Raw genomic sequence first — 13286 nt, 5'->3', positions numbered from 1 at the left:
GTCGCTATTGAAACATTAAAAATGACAACTCGTCATTGTGTAATGTTCGCACGCTGTAAGGATACAAAAGATACCGTTTCGCAAACATGGCGGCTGTGTCGCAATTTTAAATACTTGTCTGTTTATCTGTTTATCAGTCCGTTTCCTCCGGCCTGTTCACAGTGTGTGCTGTGGTGACAGTGTCATGGCGCTCTATCGGCTAACAGGTGGACGGAATTTTAACGGTCACAGCACTGAGCGACTCACGCGGCGACTTCATCAACGTCAACCGTTAACGGTCGACGGGCCTCGCGACACAAACTGACCGGGATACCCAACAACAACAACCCCGCGCACCCAATATGGCGGCGACAGGGCCATTTTGTGATATCGCAGTTCAAGAGTGGAGCCATTACACCCTCTGAACCACATATGCTGAGCCACTCAAAATGACACCGAAGCTTTACATTTCAGTTTAGGCTTAACTTATACACTTATACTATTTGTTTCAAAATAAAAATGACCGTGAAGCACTTTTGTAATTTTGTTTTGAAATGTAATCCCTAAATAGTCACATTATTATTAGTAGTAGTAGGCCTAGTAGTAGTAGTATTGTTATTATTATTAAAAATAATTAGTTTTAAAACCATAACACTGGAGCAAAGGTTTTCAGTACCCCCCTCATAAACAAACAAAAAACAATATGGAAATTGATTTACAGCTGTGTTGGCCTAAACCAAAATGGGCCATTTAGTGAATGGAGCAGAATATCTATTCCATTTTTCAATATAGTTATAAAGCCCATTATCGCATATCTTATTTTGGCAGGTTTACAACATAGCTACAACATCCCTCTGTTCTTGGACCCTCATAGGGACTAAGGAAAAACTCCCTCAAAACCCCTATAATGGCGAGAAAAAAAGGCAAACCCGAGGAAGAGTGACTGAGGAGGTATCCCTCTTCCAGGATGGACAGACGTGTAATAGGCTAGATGTTATAAAGAACAATAAGATTACAATATATGACAAATTGATACAAAGAAGAGAAAGAAAGGGAGGGGTAGAGATGTATTTCAGCAATAATTGTAACAATAACAACATATAACAATAGCAATAGACATAAAAATGAATTAATGTAACTTATGATGGCATGTAATATGCCTACTACATACACTGATCTTAGTATAACTAAGGAATAAGGACGATCCAAGTACGAGCATGTACCTGCTTTGGTGTAGTGGATGGGCATACGCAGGTACATAGGGTACACCCACCTCTTTACTGGCTATTCACAGTAGGCTATACCCACCTATCAGATAAAAAGCCATTGTTAGAGTATACCCACTTCCTCTTCTGTAACTTACCCATCTACCTACCCATTTCATCAACTACTACACCTCTGTGTGCCCTACTTTGGATTTGGTCTTACTTGGGCTTTGACTTACATGGAATGTAGCAAAATCTTATCCTCCAGGTTTTTTATGTAGTATTTTCCTGTAACTGAAGTCATTGCTGGAAATGTGAGGGTAAAATCAGGGTTTTTAGGCCGTTTAAAAGATGGGTGGCAAACTTTAGGCTACTGAAGTAACTGCTTAAGGTCTGGGAGACACTGTACAAACTGGCCTGTAGTGTTGATGAGGTGGGTGTATGAGGCCCACTAGTTACACTACCCTATATATTCCAATGCCTTTTTTGGCTGGTGGGTAATAGCCAGAAAACAGGTATGCCTGTATACACCCTCCACTACACCACTAAAACACGCCTAAACAAAGAAACATATAATTGGCTGATGTGGGCCATCGCACATGTTTCTGAGTGGTTTGAAGAAAGCATCATCTGATGGTGACACCCTGAATGAAATAGGCTAAATGGCACTAAGGCAGGTGACAAGAGGAAGGGTCCAAGTGTCTTTAATACCTTGAAACAAGATCCCAACAATCTGGCAGCCAGAGAGCCTTCAGCCAAGTGATTGCAAATGTAGCAGCCTACTCCAGCTAGTATAACCAGGTCTCTCAAAACCAGAGTAAGGGCTTATCTGGGTCTCTGAAACCAGGATAAGATGTTAACAGGCAACAATACTAGAATTCAAAAAACCTGAATAACCCTTTAGAAGCTGGATCGACAACAGTTTTCTTGTGCTACATTCAGATGAAAAAGGTAATGAGCAACTTGACAAGAAATGTCTGTCAAACTGCAAAAAAATAGTAAAAGTTGAAAATGTCTTGAAAATTAACTGTGGGGACATTATTAGCTATTATTAAAGGAAAAAAGAAAATGTCGAGAAAACTATATGTTTATTTCTAATAATTATATATTTAAAAATTAGCTATAAAGCACTTTGAACAAGGTCATTTTCTTGTTTCTTTTTTTTTGACTTCTTTGATTGTTTTTGCTAATTTTTATGTAATTTACTTGGATTATTTAAAAAAAAAAATCCTGCAAATTTTTGACCATTTCTTGTAAAGTTGCTCATTGTTTTTCTTCCACGTTTTTGAAAGAAATCAAGCCAATTTTCTCAGGTTTCAAAGGGTTAACAAGTGTGTGTATATAAATGTGTAAGTATAGCTGAGGATTTAAATTCTAATGTCTTTGGGTAAACAACTGTACCAGTTCATACACTGTTACAACATTTAAATGTCATTCATTAGTAACAGTAAAAACACTGAGAAAGTAGCTGGTTGTGAGAATTGTACTGAGTTGCCAGTCAACACAGAGACAGTCAGACAAGATTGAGCAGGTCTCACTATTTTGCCGACAGCAGTTTGAATCGGTTGAACACTCTGTTGCTCGTAGCAACCACTGCTAGAAGAGTTTCAAAACTGTTCCTGCACAATGTTACACCCACCACTGTGTCAAACAACCAAACAAATACTGGCAGATATCTTACTCCACCAATATCTCTTGTTGATGCATTTGTTAAAATTACTTTTTTTAATTGCAGATTTGTTGATTTGCAATTTATGAACTCTTTTGTCAGCAGCTGAGTGCTAAACAAACTAGGCTGCTATCACTCTGAGGCTAATGTGTTGCTAATATAACATGCAGGGGAAAAAAACAACAAAATAACACAGGTTGACTAGCTTGTTTGACCATTTTCAGGTATGTTTTTTCATAATTTTGATGGTAGACCTATAGCACGTCATACCAGCTTTTGATGGTCACTGTAGCTGGTTTATCTTTTAAAGTTCCTGTGAATTGGTTACCAACCAGATTGGTTACCAACCGGATTTTGATACCAACCAGACTGACAGGATGGCCACACCAGCATTTCAAACCATCAAGGACCAGCAAGACCTGGGACATCTGAAACCAGCTAAAACCAGCTACCAGCACAGGCTGATTATTTGCCTTTTTTTCCAGCAGGGAAGTTAGGCCTATTTATACTTTAAGTTTACTTTCATTGTACATTTACTAAATTGATGAATCATTTTTAAATATTATTTTAGGTGGTTTTTTTTTTTCATTTTTCAAATTGGATAGGAAAGGCTTTAGAGAGAAATGGGGAGAGCAAAAGGCCATGGTCGGACTCAAACCAGCAGCCACTACAAGGACATAACCTTTGTATATGGGGTGCCTACTCTACCAATTGAGCTACAGAGCACCCCTAGATTAATTATTTTTACTGAATAGAAAATATTAACTTGATGTTACACTGTGTTAAATTTATGGGACAGGGGTGCTATCTTGTGACAACTGGGCTTTGTCATCCTGCCTGCTACAGTGGTTAAGCAATAGTATTTGGAAAAAAAAGTAATCATGATAAACATCAAAGATCCATGTGACTTGGCAGTCCAAAACTGGATTACACACCCCGGTGCACCATCTCCACTCACATACTTTGACATTATAAACAGTTGCATTTTTGGAGCGAGTGCATACACTTTGTTAATAGAGCGCTGTATGTCAAAGATGACGCCTCTGTCTCACACGGTGTGACACACCATCACATTCTCTAATGGGAATTAATGCTTATTATTCATGAAATAGCATCGGGTGCTCATGGAAGACAGGAAACAACAGGACAAAACGAGAGGGAAATCCAGGCACTCCAAGAGTATGAAAACGTGAAAAACAAGGAGTAATTACTTTAAAAAGCCTTTATTATAGTGGCCAAATCATTAAAAAAGCCAACATGTTTCGACCAAACAATGGTCTTCGTCAGGGTTTCAAAAACATGTTTTAATAGTTTCACAGTTTCTTCTAGCGCAAAAACCTCAAAAAGTTAATTACTGCCTACAGTGTGTTTTTCTCACTTCATAGCTCAACGTATAGTGAGGGCAAAATAATTTTTAGTTATAAAGTTGACAAATCTTTCAGTTTCTTATTGTATATGGGGCATAAACATATTATAGCACAGTTTTATTGTGTAAACACATAGAAAGGCAACTGCTAAAGCACTGTAAGTGACTGGATAGTTGAGATATGGGCCTAATGGAGATGTTCATACTTTAATCAGTGACATAACTGTCATAAAATATACCTTAGTAAATGTTGTTGTCAAGGGTCAAAGTAACATTTTGTCCCTTGAAACTTGGTTTGCATGACTAAAATGAGTTACGGCCTTTTTCAGTCATATATGTGCTATAGAAAGGATGGTACAGAGAGTCACCAAGGAGGTCCAGGGGTTAATGCATGTGTCTGAATTTATGTTCAAGCTAAGAAATAAGAGAATGGTTAGAGACGGGACCACAAAGGCTGAACTCTGTCGGCTGTGTGTCCACGGGGGGAGCTGATGTTCACAGTATCACAGTATTTACAGACTGATCCTGAGGTGAACAACCGCTGATGTGAAAATGCTCTTACAGTGTGAAATATTGCTTTAATACTCAACACAACAAATTGTGCCCGAATGTCTTTTATGATGTCATTATGAAGATAACTCTGGGCCTTTGTGACACCATCTGTGGTGAGTGTAGATCCACTCTGGTCGTAGCCTAAAGCCAGGTCACAGGGGTGAGGGTAGGCTTTGTTTGTCTGACCACCTCTTCACTGCCCATCCTCCCAAAGGCCTAATCAAAATGTTCACTTTTCTCCCCGTGGGTGATGATAAGTGACAGTGTAGTGCTGGAGAACATGTTAATATATGTGCTTTTCCTTTAAAGAGTTAAAACATCTAAAAAGATATTGATAACTTGCAGTTTTCTTTATCATTTGTTGGGTTAAAAGGTCAGACAAAGGAATTCAGGGGTCTCAATTGTGACTACAAAAGGAGGAAAGAAACCCACCATAAATTCAAGTCAAAAGCTTGAATGACTGGTGTAACAAAGTCTAATGTGTCGAGAAAGCACTTGTTCAAGTGGGATAAATACCAAGAGCGTATACATTTGTTAGCAAGTCCTAATTATTTCCTCTGTATCAAATATTCAGCTAATCTCATCATGGATAGCAGCTCTGGCATTAGTTGTAAACTCTTGGGCCTCGATGATAAGATTACTCAGTGAGACAGACATGGTTTAGCCATTTCTGCGACTGATTAACTCTGGGGTAGAGAACGCATAACCCCAAACTCAAAACAACACAGCACTTTCATTTTCATATGCCATTTGATCTCATATGAATGTCTGAAATTATGATTCACTCCCTAATTATTCGCTCTGGCCCCCAGAGATGCTACTGCTGCACCTGCCTCAATTGGATGGAAAACTTAAAAATAGCAGCAGAGTATTGCACATATCATGTAATATCAAGGTGTATGAAGAAAAATCTTGACTTTCATGAGAGTCAATGAGGTGTGAGCAAAGAAGGAGGAATAACAAGTGGTGTGAGAACGAGGAGTCTGAAAAAGGGAAGAAAACAGAGACAAAGGTTCTTGGGAGGCGATTTGGCTGACGGTTTTATGAATGAGTATCATTTCTGAAAACATCGACTGCTAGAGGCTTTTCAGAACAATTTAACTGCTCAGCCCTCGGCCTGTACAGTCTGCAGCTTTGTTTCAGTTTAGTTTAAAGTCTTAAAATGTATTTTTTACTGTAAAAGTGGTCGGAGGTGAACAAATCTCACGAGAAGACCAAAAATGATCGCTCCCTTCCTCCAGAATATCCATTAGCAAATGTCATTATTATTAATCATTTAAAAAATCAACAAGTTTCCAATATTATTGGTATCTCCTCTAGCATCTGCTGTGTACTGCAGATCTGCATGTCGCTAGTCCAAGTGGTGCTGCTTTTTTTGTCATATTTGTCAGATAGACCTCATAAAGTCGTAGTCAGCCAGTTATGTGTCACTGCATGTGCAATTAAGACAATCGTGGCTTTCATTTATTGTATATTTGTATAGTATACTCTAGAGTAGTACTTGGCTATGATGAATGCCAAAAAACGTCAGATAAAAGCCACGTCCCAATTAAACACCCAGTCCCTTTTACTAGCCTGGTGTGGTGACACATTTTTAAAAATAAAGGCATGTCTCTATAAGAAGCCCGGTCTAGGTGCCATGCAGTTCATTTTTATCGAAGTTCTTTGAATGTATAAAACCAGGTTGTTGGCTAACTGCTGGAAATAACACAAGTTAGCTGCTTAGGTCACGCAAACAAATATGTATATATGTTTAAACTTTTGTCAATATGGCCATACGACTCACAATGTGACATTGGTAAGACTGTACACAATTCAATAATTCAGTTAATTTTACTGACACCATGAGCACCAAAGAAGACAGTATTACCAGCACAGTCAATAACAGAGACTAGAATACTATTTTTTAAAAAGTGAAGTTATAATGTCCAGTGAACGATGCTCATAATTATATATTTAAAATTATTTTACAAAATTAATAAAAAAATGTTTTATTCTCTCACTTTGTAATTTTTTGGTTTTACATTTTTCTTTTTTTGTTTGTATTTTTTTGGGGTGAATTTTCAGGTAATTCTTTTTTTATAATCTCTTTTTATAATCTTTTGCTGCTCATTACCTTCTTCCCTTGTTTATGACAATAAAAGCCAATTTGCCCATTTTTCAAAGGTATAAATAAATAATAGTATCAAAGGGTTACAAAAATAAAAACTAATTTGTCCAGGTTTTAAAGTCTTAAATAAACAATGTGCATTTCCCATCTTTGCAGAGCAACAGTTTTGTGTGAAAGGAATTAAAAGCCCGTCCCATATATTTACTTGATGAATGCCAGTCCAATATTCACTCTTTTAGCTTTTGTTTTTGGTCTCTGCAAACTCCTGAGGGAAATATCAGGCTCTTAAGCTGCTAGATGCTCCATTATGCCCCAGCTAGTTACTAATTTTGTGTCTATTGTTTATTTATTGGTTTATTAAACAGCTGTGTGCTCCATCTGGAGACTAAACAAAACAAAAGCCACTGAGAGAAGAACTGACACACTGTTGGTTTTGGTCGTGGGATTTGTTGACTGTAAGAAGGCCAGCGTTATGCTGTTACTGAATATAACTCCACAGTGGGATTTGAATGGCATTTCAGCCGTCATACTGTGAAGATATTGTTGTCTGCAAACTCCTGTAGGTTTGTTAATAAAATGATACCAACAGGAGGCACAAACTATTACAAGCAATCTATAATTATTACAATATTTTTCAGTAAATGTGATATCAATTTATATGGGGCCAGTGGTGGAATGTAACTTTGTACATTTACTCAAGAACTGTGCTTAAGTACAAATTGAAGGTTCTTGTACTTTTACTCCACTACATTTTCAGAGTGAAATATTGTGCGTTTTACTTCAATACATATATCAACTATTTTGATTAAAAAAGTCTTTTTCTATTGTGTTTAGCAAGAAATTAGAAAAAAGTTTAAATTAAAGAAGAAAGGTAAAAAAAAACAAAACAAAACCCCAAACAAAAAAACAAGAAAATGACCCACAAAAATTTAATATAATAAATATAGTTTTATCTAGTTTTGTGGACATTTTCCCTCATTTTGTGATAATATCTAATGCCTCCCTGCCCCCCAGATTTTCAGGTCAGTTTCCTGTCACCTTTCACCATTTCTTTCTTTTTCTTTTGTGGGACATTTCTTGCCAAATTGTGTTTTTTCCTGTGTTTTTTAAAAATATTTTTGTTTTTTTTTTTTAGGTTTAAGAGCCTTAAATGCATTTCAAAGGCATCAAAATGCAGCTCAAGAAAACAGATGTCAAATCCAGGTGTTAAAATGTTATGTACATTTTCCCGATTCTACTTTTTTTACTTTCACGTAACATTTTTAATGCAGAACATTCATTTGTTAAACAGTGTTTTCACAGTTTGGTATTTGTACTTTTACCTCAGTTAAGTAACTGCATACTTCCATCTCTTTTTGGGGCTCACAGGGTTTTATTCTGTCATGTGGTGTGGGCAGAGAAGGAGGAATAACACGTGGTCTGAAAACAAGGAAGAAAAGCCTGAAAAGGGGAAGAAAACAGAGACAAAGGTCAGCGGGAGCGTTTAAAGGATAAGGCTTAAAGGACAGAGCCTGACAGGTGCAATCAGATGTCTCATACAGCCGTGACAAAGTGGATGTCAGAGCAGCGGTGGGGGGTCACTACAAGCATGTCACAGCCAATCAGGGGGGCTGAATGAGAGCTGTAGAGTGTTTGGGCAGCGGGGAGTGTTTGTGTCTCTCTGCAGTGAGCCCAGTTGTCGAGGCCGAGTATATTGGTATGATGGAGGCTGCAAACAGGTGGCACAGGCAGATCCATGCATGCGAGACGGAGCGGGTGATCAATTATGCAGATTTTGTGGATGGACAGATCAGGTGTGAGGTCATGTTTGGGTATGCTGATGACAGCAGTGGGCTGTCTTGGCTTAACTTGTGGAATTTGTTGCCACTTAACTTGTTGGTGCCTGCGGGTTCATAAGCAGATGTTGTGTCAGAGATAAAGCTTTAGTTATGAGCAGTGGTTAGGTCACCGGGGTCACACATAAAATCTGCCTTTGTGTGGAGGTGGCAGGCTTCCTCTGGGCCCCTCGGAGCCTCTAAGACCACAGAGGGCGTTCACACAGACATGCAACGTCTCTGAGATAGTTGTGCAGAAATCTGATCATAAAACCTCTATGCATTGACTTTTAGTTTAGTGTATTTTTCACAATTACATTTAAGATATTTCAATTTTGTCAAACACAGCTGAACAAAATAATCTCCAGATCAGTAACAATTTCGTTGTGCTGCATTTAGATGGCTTTCACAAGTGTTTAAATCTTTAAATCTTGAGCGAATTGTTTCGCTTTCTTAAAAAAAAAAAAAAGAAATATGCTGCAAATTGCAGGAAATCAGTAGATTTAGAAAATTAATTTTTGAAAAGCGAGGGATTTTTTTTCCAGAGAACTACACTTCTAATTATCATAATTATACATTTAATTTTTGTTTTTATGGAATCTTTTTAAATTTCTTTTTGTTTTGTTTAGGGTCATTTCCCTATTTTGTTTTTTGTTTTTTAAATTGTACCAATACGTTTATATTAAGTTAGTATTAATAAGTACTAAAGACAACCATTTAAAGTTGTATGCCCCTCTCCAGTGTTTTAAAAATGATCTGACGTGTCTCCCCCTTTTTGCACCACCTCCTTCCCTTTCTTAAATAACAAACAGTCCCTCAGGCAATAAGGTAAAATATTAACACTCTCTTATAAGTTTATCCATTATTTAACTTCAAACTTGCATCTCAATTGAATGATCTGTGTCCACTAAGGTGCAAATTACGGTGTAGATACTCATGTTATTTTCCATATTTTAAAATACGTTACATCCATTTTAATTAAGGTGAATGTTTCTGGTTTTAAAAGATTAAAAAGAAACACTAAAATCATGTAGATGATCCTTTAAATACATAATACGGTTTACTTAAGGTTTATTGAATAAAACATAATATGCAGGTGAAGGTCACAAGATGAGCTCCTCCATCACCTGCAGTCAGTGAAACAGCCTGCAGACTGAAACTGCAGATCATTTAAACTGATTTAGAAAGATAATGCAGCCAAACCCATTACTTTTCTTGCGCTTGCTGTCCTCCTTGTTGGTTGATGATGAAATTTGGAAATTTGCAAGTTGAAATCGCAATGCAAGGTTTGAAAGTTTTAGTGTTTGTTGTTTTGACCTTTTTTTTTTAAACCCCATACACACTCACTGCTGTGTTGCATACCTCAGGTGGGCCTTGAACCCACGTCTCTTTGCGTTGAGAATCGACATTTTTAACCGTCGGACAATCTTCAGCTCTGATCAACACAGAGAATCAGAGAGAGGAAGAAGATCAGACTGAAGCTGCAGAAACTTCACCTTCATCAGCCTGCAGAAAAAGAAAGTTTACAGACTCAAACACCTTCAAAATAAAACAGATTCACACTGAAACATGTTGACACCGACAAAATGACAAAGTCTAATACCTGAGTGTGTGAGAATGAGGTTGTTTAAGCTGTTGATAGCTCAGATGGTAAGTAAAATGTTTAAAAGACAGAAAGTTATGAGGTCAAGTCTCAATTGAGATTTTATGTTTTCCTTCAGCTAACCCGCGGAGGACTGTTTCATAAAATTATTGATTATTGACAAAAACAAAAAACAAACATGTTCACAATTAAACAGATTACACTAAAATGGATTCAAACTGAAACATTTTCATACTGACAAATTGACAAAGTTCAATCTTTCTTGTGTGATATTCACAACACATTTACCTGATAGCTCAGTTGGTAAAGAAGAAATGTTGCAGTCTGAAGGTTTTGTGTTCAAATCCCATTTGTGCTGCTTCTGTTTTCCTTCAGTCAGCCTCAGAAGGCTGTTTCACGCAGGTGTGTCTAATTAATGAAAAGTCTGTGTTGGATCAGACAAACAAGCTGAACCAGGATCAGTCCATTTACTGAAGACACTCAGAGCTCATCAGAGCCGAAATTCATCTAAAGGTTTCAGAAAAGGAATTCAGTGTAAACTGGACAAAAGTTCTCACAGTGACACATTTCTGGTTCTTCTTTTAGGCGAAAGAGTTTTCTTGACATGTGAAGTGACTCATATTTTAGCTGAAATGTAAAACTTTCATCAGAAAAAAATAAATAAATAATCAAAGCATATGACATTTCATCACTTCATTCTTTTCACGTCACTCAGGGAGGCTCGAGGGAAAAAATGAGAAGCTTCAGGGTGGTTCAAAAAACCCAGTCACACCCTCCTCTGATAAATAAAGAACAGTCCCTAAACATCACTGCAGGTTAACCATGGCATTGTTAAAACATAAAATATAATAATATCTCCTGGGCTACAAATGTTACATGTTTGCAGAAACATAAAATGCCAAACATTTATTCTGGTGTTTGGGTTGTGTGGAGGATGTTTTAGAGCTTTTTGGCTGAAAATGGTTATAAATGCGGTGAGAGTGAATCAAAACAGTCTAGTTGTGGCGTCACAGATAAACAAAGAGCTGAAACTCACTACCTGTAAATTTAGATGAGAATTCTCTGTATCTTCATCACTACGAGCAGCACATTTCACATTGCCATTTGATGCACTGTTATTGTAAAAATATTGATCATAGCTGCTTTAATATCAGCATGTAGGGTACACACACAAAAGATGAGTTTAACCCTTTGAAACCTGTACCAACATCAGTTTTCTTGTACAGCGTCCTGACGCCTTTCACAAGCATTTAAACCTCTGAAACGTGAGCAAACTGATCACTTTCAATAACACTGGAAAAAAAAGGCAATCAGCAAATTGGTATGAAATGCTCTGCAAAGTGCAAAAAAAAAAAAAAAAAGTTAAAAGTAAGAAAATGGCCTGAAAATTTGCTTTAAAAAAATCAGAAGAATCATTAGAAAATGATCTCACCACAAAGAAAAAATATCAAGAAAACTGTATTTGTAATTATTATTATATTTATCACAAATGTATGTTATTTATATTTATTACTTTTATTTAGGCCTTAGCACTTTTTTTCTGGTAATTTCTTGTTTTCATTCTTCTTATCACCATCGTTGTTATTATTAATATATTATTAATATGTTTGGCTCATTTTAGATCATTTTTCACTAATTTCTTTGTTTGTTTTTTGTTCGAACAAAACAAAAGAAAGAAAAGAAGAAAAAAACAACATGGTTGAAATAGAAATAAAAGTAAACATAGTTTACAAATCTGTCTGTCAAAACTGCAGTACTGTCCTGTGTTCAAAAGGGAGTAGGAAGAAGCTCCTAGTCCTACCCCCTGCTTATTTTTGGGTCATTTCTTAAATTGTTTATTGCCTGCTTTCTGTGTTTTCAAAGAAGTCAAGCCAATTTGCTCAGGTTTCAAAGGGTTAAGGGCTGCTCTCCGGCTCCTTGTGTGCTCATTTACACCCCCTCATGGATTTCTAAAGGAAATGATGGTGAAATGAAGGGTGGAGGCTCACTGACACTAATCCAGTGTCAGTCTGGTGCACGTGAGGAGGGCCTGAGCTCTGAGGAGGACAGAGGGGTCCGCACTGAGCCACAACTGTGGCCCTTATCTCCCTGTCATTGTCCCTGCTCCCCCTCTCTCTCTCCTCATGATTAACCAGACTCATCGCCCTCTATGGTCCATCGTTTCCTGTTACTTAGTTACCAGCTGCCATGATTTGCCTGGGCCGCTTGTGTTTCCATGGCGACTGTGCCCATTCTGTCGTCTCCTGGCTCGCCTCTTGGCTGTGCTGTCCCAATGGCCTGTAGCCACCTCAGGGCCTGACCCCACAGCTCTGGTGCCTCACGGCCCCATAAGGCTGTCAGTGTGTGTTCACGTCGCGCCGCAGCCCCCATCACCATCAGCAGACTGGTGAACACAACTTCTGGCTGGTCGCTGTTGTGGCTGACTGAGCTGACAAAGACACAGAGTTGATTTGATAGATGATAAATATGCAGCCGGCACGCTCCCTCTCTGTTAAACACAAAAACACCTCATCAAACATCAGCGCACGAAGACAACAAAACACTGAGAGGATGACTTCACACAAATCACATAAAGAACAACACATGTCCACAGTGAAAAATTACTATCTGTTTTTCATCTTTTCCAATAAGATCCTTTGGATTTCTTTAAATCTGGTCATATCGCCTGTATGAGCAAAGTTTCTAGTTCTTTGGGGATTTTTCTAGATCGTTGCTTCCTAACCTTGAGGTCCTGACCCCCGACAGTGGTCACCAAAGCTTTACAGGTCACAAGGCCTCGCTTTAATAAAATTTTTATAGACATAAATTTGGCCTATATGTCAACATTATATTAATTACTTGAATTAAAAAAAAACATAAATGAAATTGTTATTTTTCAAAGTATTGATTATTATTAAATATATAAACCACTGTTCCAGATGTCCTGGAGACCTATTTTTCTCTCTCTCTCTCTTTAAAATATTATATGTTTTAAAAGTCATATATATA

The 13286-nt window shown here is 37.6% G+C and overlaps 1 long non-coding RNA gene across 1 annotated transcript; it reads right to left on the bottom strand.

Annotated features, from left to right (window-relative positions):
* Nucleotides 1–8251: 8251 nt before the first annotated feature.
* On the bottom strand, nt 8252–10655 carry LOC121946655. Its single transcript, XR_006106036.1, has 3 exons — nt 10587–10655; nt 10058–10201; nt 8252–8321 (listed from the first exon to the last, which is right to left on the bottom strand). It is a non-coding gene; the product is annotated as an uncharacterized LOC121946655 (long non-coding RNA).
* Between the last annotated feature and the right edge of the window lie 2631 nt (nt 10656–13286).

This window comes from Plectropomus leopardus, chromosome 8, assembly GCF_008729295.1.
Source record: "Plectropomus leopardus isolate mb chromosome 8, YSFRI_Pleo_2.0, whole genome shotgun sequence".
NCBI classification, from domain to species: Eukaryota; Metazoa; Chordata; class Actinopteri; order Perciformes; family Serranidae; genus Plectropomus; species Plectropomus leopardus.
This window is presented reverse-complemented; position numbering and strand designations above follow the sequence as displayed.